Here is a 9,158-nt window from a genome sequence, read left to right as displayed (position 1 = left end):
ACTACGCGAGCCAGAGTCACATCTGTCTTACGGCGCTTCCGAGGTATACTTTTTCCCGTTTCATTTTTCGTAATGTAGAACATAACTGCAATAGTCGATTTTGTGCTTTAACTGCTCAGCCCGGATACACCGATACACCACATGCTGTAGCTTACTGTGAACACACTTGCAACTGATATCTGTTTGAATCTGAACACGTGCACACACGCTGCGTTGATACATTATATGCTGTAGTTCACTGTGAGCACACCGGCACCCGGTATCTGTTTGAATCTGAACATGCGCACATACGCTGTATTTTCACTGAAATGATCCGAACAAACTGTTGCATCACATGCTGGAGTTCGCTGCGAGCACACCCACACTCGATATCTGTTTGACTGGAACACGTGCACACACGATGTATTTTCATCAATTTTGAGTGCATTCAACACTGTATTTGTAACACTACTTCGCAATTGTTTGTTTTGACCACAGGGAGATTCTCATGCCTTCCGGGGGTATGGGAACGTTGCCGCCCGCAAATGGTACATGGAGCTACCTGACGCGGTCCGCCACATCATCGACCAGGCCGGCTTCGGCACTTTCTACAAAGGACTCTCACGCCTTACTGTGAGCAAGCCTCTTCTTGCTGCCTTGGTGGAGAGGTGGTGGGACACCACTGACTCCTTTCACTTTTCGGCCACAGGAGACATGACGATGACTCCCTTCGACTTCTCAATGCTTACCGGCATCGGGGTAAAGGGTGATCCGATACCCTTCGATATGGATATGGACGAGTGGGAGGCCGCTCAGATGAACTTGCTTGGCGCCCTACCACCTCTTGCTCGAGCAGGGTTTGTATGATACTCATGGTTCGAGGACCACTTTAAGATGCAGCCATCCTTGGCTCAGGAGGCCCAGATGGCTTAGGAGGAGGTGGAGCAGTATGCACGCGGTTTCCTCATGTTCCTACTGGGGACCACTCTCTTCGCTGACCGGGCAAACACTGTGCCCCTTTGTCTGCTGAGTGCACTGGTTGACGTGACCAGAATCCGCCTTTATGACTGGGGTGGTGCCGGCTTAGCCACTCTCTACGACTATATGAGTTCATCCTCCCACCTCAGCGGACAGCTTGTCGGAGGCTACTGGTGGGCTTGGGAGGTACATCTTCTTTTCTGTTTTACATTTCTACTTTACATTACCTGTACTCTGTACACTGCACACACTGTCGTCTGCTTCACACTGGTCATATACTGCACACGCGGCACACATATAATCTGCTTTACACACTGCACATATTTGCACAATACTTCATATACTGCACAATCTGCTGCTACTGACTGCACACTGCACACACTGCAAACATGCAATCTACTTTACACTAACTATATATTGCACGTACTGCACACTCCGCACTATGCACTGTACAATACACGATTTTGCGATTTTTGCTTTATTCTGCATTCTGCTTTATCTGATAAGCATACTGGTATTTTCTCTGTTACACTCTTGCAGTTGTGGGTCTATGCCTACTTCCCAAGGCTTGCCCCAATGCCAGCCGAGGTGGTCCCCCTCGGCGTTCCATTCTCTCGTCGCTTTGACGTGAGATGCGTGCGGAGACCACGGGAGTCTTTCATATTCTTCTGCCGATACTTTGACACCATCACCGCCGCAGAGGTATTTTAGAACTTGCAATTCATTTAAGCTTTGCTTTACATTGTTCTTTCGATAACAGTAGATAAACAACTGTGTGTCATGTACAGATTACCTGGTAGCCCTGGGCTCCATTGCCAGCCGCAGTTCAGGAGCGGTATGCTGGTGCTGAGGTGACTGCCCGATTCAGGATTCTGCTGGAGGGCCCGATCTGTCGGGCTTGGTACCTGGGCGAGCGCTTCCTACGCCAGACCTTAGGTTTACTAGAGCAGATAGCCCTGGGTCCACCTCCTACTCACATGAGGGATACTGAGGGGTTCTCCCTCGAGCACATGGCCGATTATACGATCGGGTGGGATGCAGAGCGTTTCAGAGGTGAGGGCGACTACGCGGGGTACGTCCGGACCTATATCATGCGGCCTCTGAGTAGTGGCGGTCGAGCTGGGAGGGCGAGGTCAGCGACGCCGACAGTTAGAGCTGGAGCAGGGTTAGGAGCACCGACAATGGCTCGGGCCCGTGGTAGGAGTGGGTCCCGGAGAGGGCGGGGAGCTGGGTGGCCAGCGCTGCCTAGGATGATGACATGCAGAGGACAGGGTGGGAAGACTTATCAGATCCCCATCGCTCCCCTTCCGGCTAATCATAAGTTAGTCGGGTTCTACGACTTGCCCCCGATATGTACTACTACATTTTGCATTCTGCACAGTCATTTCATTTCATTTCTGTTTGATATTCCGCAGAATACTGATACTTCTAACACTTTTGCAGGCTTCCTCCGAGTATACTCGCCAGTCCCTGGAGTTGACCGCCTCCGTGATGGGGATGCTTCAGCAGAGCCTCGACCTACTGGCCATTTACAGTATCCCAGTAGGCTTTTCTGACCACAATCTCAAACTCTACATAAACTGTTTCACATAATCTGATGCATCGCACTACCAACACAGCACTTGATATACGACCCTCACGGTATTTGATACACTGTAACCCGCAGACTGTTCACAGCATTGCTCATGACATTCATATACTGCACTTAGTCATTGCATTCTATATTCATACACTGCTCACAGCATTCATACTCTGTACTCATACACTGCTCACAGTATTCATAATCTGCTTTGCGTAGCGTACTGATGCGTTTGCCATTTGTCCTTTTCAGGCCCCATTCCAAATTTCGACTGCAGGAGGTGCTCCAGCTAGACCTTCTGTTCCTGCTCGAGGAGGAGGGCGAGGAGGCACAGTATATCCCCGCACCAAAGCGGGGCGCACTCATGTTGGGAGCAGCTCTCGAGTACCAGTCCCAGACGATGATGAGTCCGAGGCTGAGGCTGAGGGAGAGGTAGAGTCGTCCGAGGAGGAGACCGAGGATGACTCGGGCTTAGACTACGGAGCTGGCGATGATGCTCCTGGACCTTCGTCCAGGAAGAGGATGAGGACAGACCCTTAGGCCTGAGGCCAGTTGACATTGATCTAGACTTTTGCTGCTTTTCTTCTTTTTTGTTTTACTTTTCTTTTTGCTGGTAGCTTGAACATATTGTACTGCCGCAGGCAGGTTTTGTTTTCTTCAAAGCTATGTACTTGAAAAGATGATGAAATGAAACAAGATTTTTGTTTAAAAAAGAAAGTGCTACATTTGTACATCACATCGCATCGCATTGCATCACATTATACAACAATGTAAGAGAGATTGATCTGTTTCTTTGAAAATTGGAACACTTGCATTGTAATAACCAGGTAATGAACCGACCAACGATAAAACAACCCACATGACAATACTGCTCATTCTGAACATACAGCCCATAACACAACGTTTGGTTTACCCGGCACACAGCTCATACACACAGCTCATTCTGAACTCATAGCCCATAACACAGTATTCTGTTCATTTGCACACGGCGGATCCTGAACAAACAGTCCAATTTGAAAAGACGGAATACAAAGGTGGAATCTGCAGAAATTGAATGATATTCAGATACTCCGAATTTTCCCTTTCTTCTTTTCCTTCGTAGCCCGGAACCCAAAAAAAAAGCTTCAGATATGTCCAGGTTTTACTATTCTGACATGACCTGGGTCAAAGCCTGTGGTCGTTGAGAGAACTAGTCTTGCTTTGCACAAATGTGGAGAAAGGCACAGCACTCTGAGCACAAAATGATTTTTTGAAAATGAGAAAAGTGTTCTCAACCGGGTATTGAGTCTACAACTGAACACAGCATACTACGACTCAACAAAAGGTACACGACCTAAACACATCGAGTAACACTCGAAAATGACTCAAAACAAAAGTTGAGGTATACAAAACAAAAGACACGACACACAGACGTGTTACAAAGACAAGAGACCTCTCAGTTCGTGAGGAGCCAGTTTCTTCGGGTATTATTCCTACCCTTTCTGATTTGTGTTTCTCACATCACTCGGCCCTCAGGCTCTGTTTTTCTGAAAAAGCCCTTTTCTCACTTTTTCTCTCATCACACATCTCTCTATTCTTCAATCTTTCATTTTTCATCCCTCCCCTAGGTGGTTGATGGATAAACAGAAAGTTGTGGGTTCATGCCCAACACTGTTAGCTTGCAGCTATTTCTTCTGGTGACATCTAGCCGATGCCCCAGATGAGGGAGTGGAGTATCTTGACCCATTCCAATTCGTGCTTCGCACTTGGTTTGATACTTCGTTGCTTGGAGGGTGAGAGAGCTTTCTGCCCTTTACAGACAACTCCAGTTGTGCCCTCTTCTGGCAAGTATGCTGGCAATGGGGGAAAGACAGGAAGCCTGACTCAACTGTGCCCCTAGTTCATCATTTTGACCATTTTTTTTGGTTTTCTACTAAAACAATTTTGATCAAAATAAGAGTTAGATTAGCATGCTTATTCAATTTTCTGATTCAAAATCATGCAAGTCAGGCTATGAGCACTGAAATTTTTTCTTTTTTGGGTCCAAGAAATGGTTCAGTTTTGGAAAAGATGGAATAATTTTCAACAAATTAGTCAACCTTAGTAAAAATTCTCAAAAACCATTTTGGCAAACAGCCAGTGCTCAACGAGCACGGAACCTACTCTCGAGATGTGTAACCTCGGATCCGAAAGAAAATTGCCCCTTGCTTGAAGAGAGCTGCATGGCAACGGAAAGTTGCCCCTTATTTGAATGGCAACTCATGGCAACGAAAAGTTGCCTCTTGTCAGGATAACGCCGCAGCATATTGTGAACAGTTCTCATTAGTGATGATCGCAACCAAACTCTCGGATACAGAGAAGACGAAGATGGTCAAAACCAATATATGGACACAGTCACTTTGAAAGTGTTGGTGGCTAGACTTTAGAATAAAGTTGCCTATGTATCCCAAACATGGGAATCAAGCCTTACGTAGTTCCGGTCAAGGTACACTCGTGTATGAACCCTCACCTTCTATGCTCTAACTTTTGCCAAGGCCGCCCTTCCGGGTTTTCAACCTTGCGAGCTTTGTTTTTCTTCTTTTCTTTTCAATTCCTTTCATTTTGTAGACGTCCCCGAACGCTCCCGGGAGGAACAAGCTCCCGTTCTGTTCATTTTGGGGTCACTACAGCTCAGGACTCTCAAATTTGTCACGGTTCTAAGTCTGAACCAAAGAGTCCAAATCCGGCAAATCGTTTTGAGAAAACAGATTTTGAAAGAAGTGCCAAACATGGACTACTTTGCCAGATACAGAGTCGCCACCTAAATGTTTTTTAATGGGAAATTTAGGAAACCCTGACTCGGTGCCAAAGGCCACGTGTCCGTCATCACCAAAGTTGCCTCGGCTCGGGAACTTGGGTACGATTGGGGAAGGTCACTTCGTGAGCACCCCCGCTCACCCGATCAAAGATCGGCCTCTACTAACCATGATATCTATTTTTGAAAACTTTGTATGTCCTTATTCCGGTTATTAGCCTAGGTTACTATGTGATGCACGCAGCATACAAGTATAGACTGAGTCGCCTGAATTGGAATAAAACATTTTATGTTCGCTTTTTTGAAAGACGGTTTGCTACTCGCAAGTAGGCTTAAAATGCAGATTTTGCCACCCTCGGGTGGGCTTAGAAAAGATGGTTTTGCCACTATCTAGTGGGCTTGAAACAAACATTTGATAATTCATTCCAATCCAGGTAACCCAACCTTCACCCACAGGCATTCAGGCAGATATATCACATAAGCAATTAGCCTCATGATAAGCATGCTATTCATGGCAGTCACTCACACGCATGCAAGGATGCTAAAGCATAAAACTTACCAAGTACTCCAAGCCAAAACAAAAGCTCATTAGAAATCATGCATGATCCTAAATATACAGAAATGCCTAATGCAATACATGCAAAAATGCAACTATAGCAGGCTCGGCTATTCTAAACATGGCATATGAAATGCTACGACTATCATGTATTCAATTTGGAATTGAAAATACAACGCAGTTAGTATGGTGCGCCGAGCCCGGTGCATGCAAAACAGATGAATGATGCAAACATGCTGTCATACTGTATGCTAATTGAAATATGCCCTAATCTAACCATCATAAGCGGATAAATAAAGGGAAGAAAGACGTGGGGTTGGAAGACATACATCACACTCACGCACACTTATTACAGTTTTGCCCTCGCTCGGAGGGTCCGAATAAATAATACAGTCCCAAATAAAAGAATATTACAGTCTAAATATTACAGTCCGAATAATACAAATTCCTAATTAATTAATGAATTAACTAAGAAAGCAAATAAAACTGGCGTGCAAGCCAGGGACTGCCTTGCTTCTGGTGGATGATGCATGTCCGGGTTGTCTTGCGCGGAAATCCACCGGAATGCCCCAATTAGCCTCTGTTTACAGTTGTTCTTGAAATGCGTGCCAGGTCCCAAAAGGTTGCCGATTCTTCGTTTTGCTGTAACAGAGAGCAGGAAAGGGGCATAGCAATGTATTTGCACAGATATATGCATGTCTCGATCCTCGTGCCACCAATCACGCATACCGAGGCATGATGGCCGAGGAGTCGAAATGCACAACTCAATATAGGATGAATGCACATGAAAATACAGCTAAAACCTAACTCCATCATGGATAATCCGGAGTGTCGGTGACTGGGGAATTGAGACACATTCCGTCACTCGGAGTACGAAATGTACCTCGTTTCCCGTGTTCGGGCTAACTCCTATTCTGAACACGATGCAATATGCATGACATGCATGAAATGTGACTAAGATACAACCTAGCATGCACAATGCTATGAAAATGAGATGCCTCGAAATGCGTGCATATGGGCACGCAAACTGAGAAAATGACAGGATGCGATCTAAGATACAACCTAGCATGCACTATGCTATGAAAATGAGATGCCTCGAAATGCGTGCACCCGGGCACGCAAACTGAGGCAATGCATGGATGCGATCTAAGATACAACCTAGTATGCATAATGCTATGAAAATGAGATGCCTCGAAATTCGTGCACGCGGGCACGCAAACCGAGGCAATGACAGAATGCGATGCAATGACATGAAAATGGCGTATAGAATGTAATCATGGACTTACACTAACATGAGAGAGCCTCAGCCACACTCACATAAAAGGCCGATGGATGAAAAAGAAGTGCCTCGAAATGCGTGCACACGGGCACGCAAACCGAGGCGATGGCATACGCAATGCAAATGACATGGAAACATGATATGGGCTTATACCAACATGAGTGAGCCTCAGCCACACTCACATAGGATACCGGCGGATAAAAAAATGAAGTGCCTCGAAATACGTGCACACGGGCACACAAACCGAGGCGATGGCAGAATGCGATTCAATGACATGAAAACATGATATGGGCTTATACCAACATGAGTGAGCCTCAGCCACACTCACATAGGATGCCGGCGGATAAAAATGAAGTGCCTCGAAATGCGTGCACACGGGCACGCAAATCGAAGCGATGGCAGAATGCGATGCAATGACATGGAAACATGATATGGGCTTATACCAACATGAGTGAGCCTCAGCCACACTCACATAGGATGCCGGCGGATAAAAATGAAGTGCCTCGAAATGCGTGCACACGGGCACGCAAACCGAGGCGATGGCAGAATGCGATGCAATGACATAGAAACATGATATGGGCTTATACCAACATGAGTGAGCCTCAGCCACACTCACATAGGATGCCGGCGGATAAAAATGAGGTGCCTCGAAATGCGTGCACACGGGCACGCAAACCGAGGCAATGACAGAATGCGATGTAATGACATGAGATGGATAGCAATCATTCTAATGGAATTTCAGCACTAAAATATGGGGGAAAATAGTCCCGAAATGAGGCGAAATCACACGAAATGCATGGAATTGTCCCGAAATGCGAATTTAGGCACCCAAAATGGCCTATAGCTATGCCAATCATGCACAATATGGACATGTAATGCAAAGACAGAAGCTAGGAAGTCCCAAAAAAGGCACTTTCACAGTTATAAACATGGCCAAACAGCAAGCATAGGTAGGGGAAAAATGGCATGCAAGAATAGGGGCCAAGAGAGGGGTAATGAAGCAAGTGATATAAGAAAAACCCAAACTGAAAAATTTCATTCTACAACATTGAAGAGGGACCAAAAATATGAATGTTTACAGTATATGGAAAGCCTCGAATCAATATAAAAATATGCTAAAAAAAAGGCACAAGATTGAGGCTTAAAAGGTGCTATAACATGAAGTATACAAAATAATCACCAAACAGAAAAAAAATGTTAATGAAACATGAAGTATAGGCCAAAATAAGGCAACTTTCAGTTCTGTGGAAAGGCCAAAAACAGAAGCAAAGGGGGCTGCCAATTTATGCAAAAATGGGGCCAAATAAGGGATACAACTACAAGTGGCACATGGAGGCATCAAATGGTGAGGGGCCCTTCAACAATGTTGAAGAAGGGCCCAAAATAAGCACATTCACAGATTACATCATGCTCAAAAACAGAATAATCATGGGCCAAAAATAGCATGCAAGATTATGACATATAAGAGGATCAATGAAGCAAGTGCATCATGGAGGGCTCAAACAGGGTTGAGCCCTTAATGAAAAGTGAAAATGATCTCAAAAGAGGGCCCCTTTCAGTTAGGGCCGGAGCTTGAAACAAAAAGCATGTGGGGCTTACAAATGGATCAAGAAAAAGGGTCAAAGAGGAGAAATATCACTCACCCTTGAAGACTAAAGCTTTTGTTGCTTCTTGGACCAATTTGCAGCTCCTTTAACCTTTGAGAAGCCTTCTTTGTTGCTGGAAATGAAGTGGTGATGGTAGAGCTTGGTGGTGTAGAAGAAATGGTGATTAGGGACTTAGGGTTTTTTAAGGAAATGAGAAGGATGGAGGGAGAGATGGAGCTTGAGACTTGAAGACCAAAATTTCTAACCCCAAAATGTGATGTTGCTTGCTGGTTATAAGGATCAAAAAGGGGGTGTAAAGGTGGGGGAAAAGGAGGCAAGCTTTCCCCCACAAAATATCCCCCGGATTGGGATATTTTCTAGGGGAAACAGCTGCACAGCTGTAAAGTACCAAGCATGAGGGACATGGC

This window comes from Camellia sinensis, chromosome 11 (genome assembly GCF_055761805.1).
Source record: "Camellia sinensis isolate YWXY chromosome 11, ASM5576180v1, whole genome shotgun sequence".
Classification (NCBI taxonomy): domain Eukaryota; kingdom Viridiplantae; phylum Streptophyta; class Magnoliopsida; order Ericales; family Theaceae; genus Camellia; species Camellia sinensis.
The sequence above is the reverse complement of the archived record's forward strand: the minus strand, read 5'-3'. Positions refer to the sequence as shown.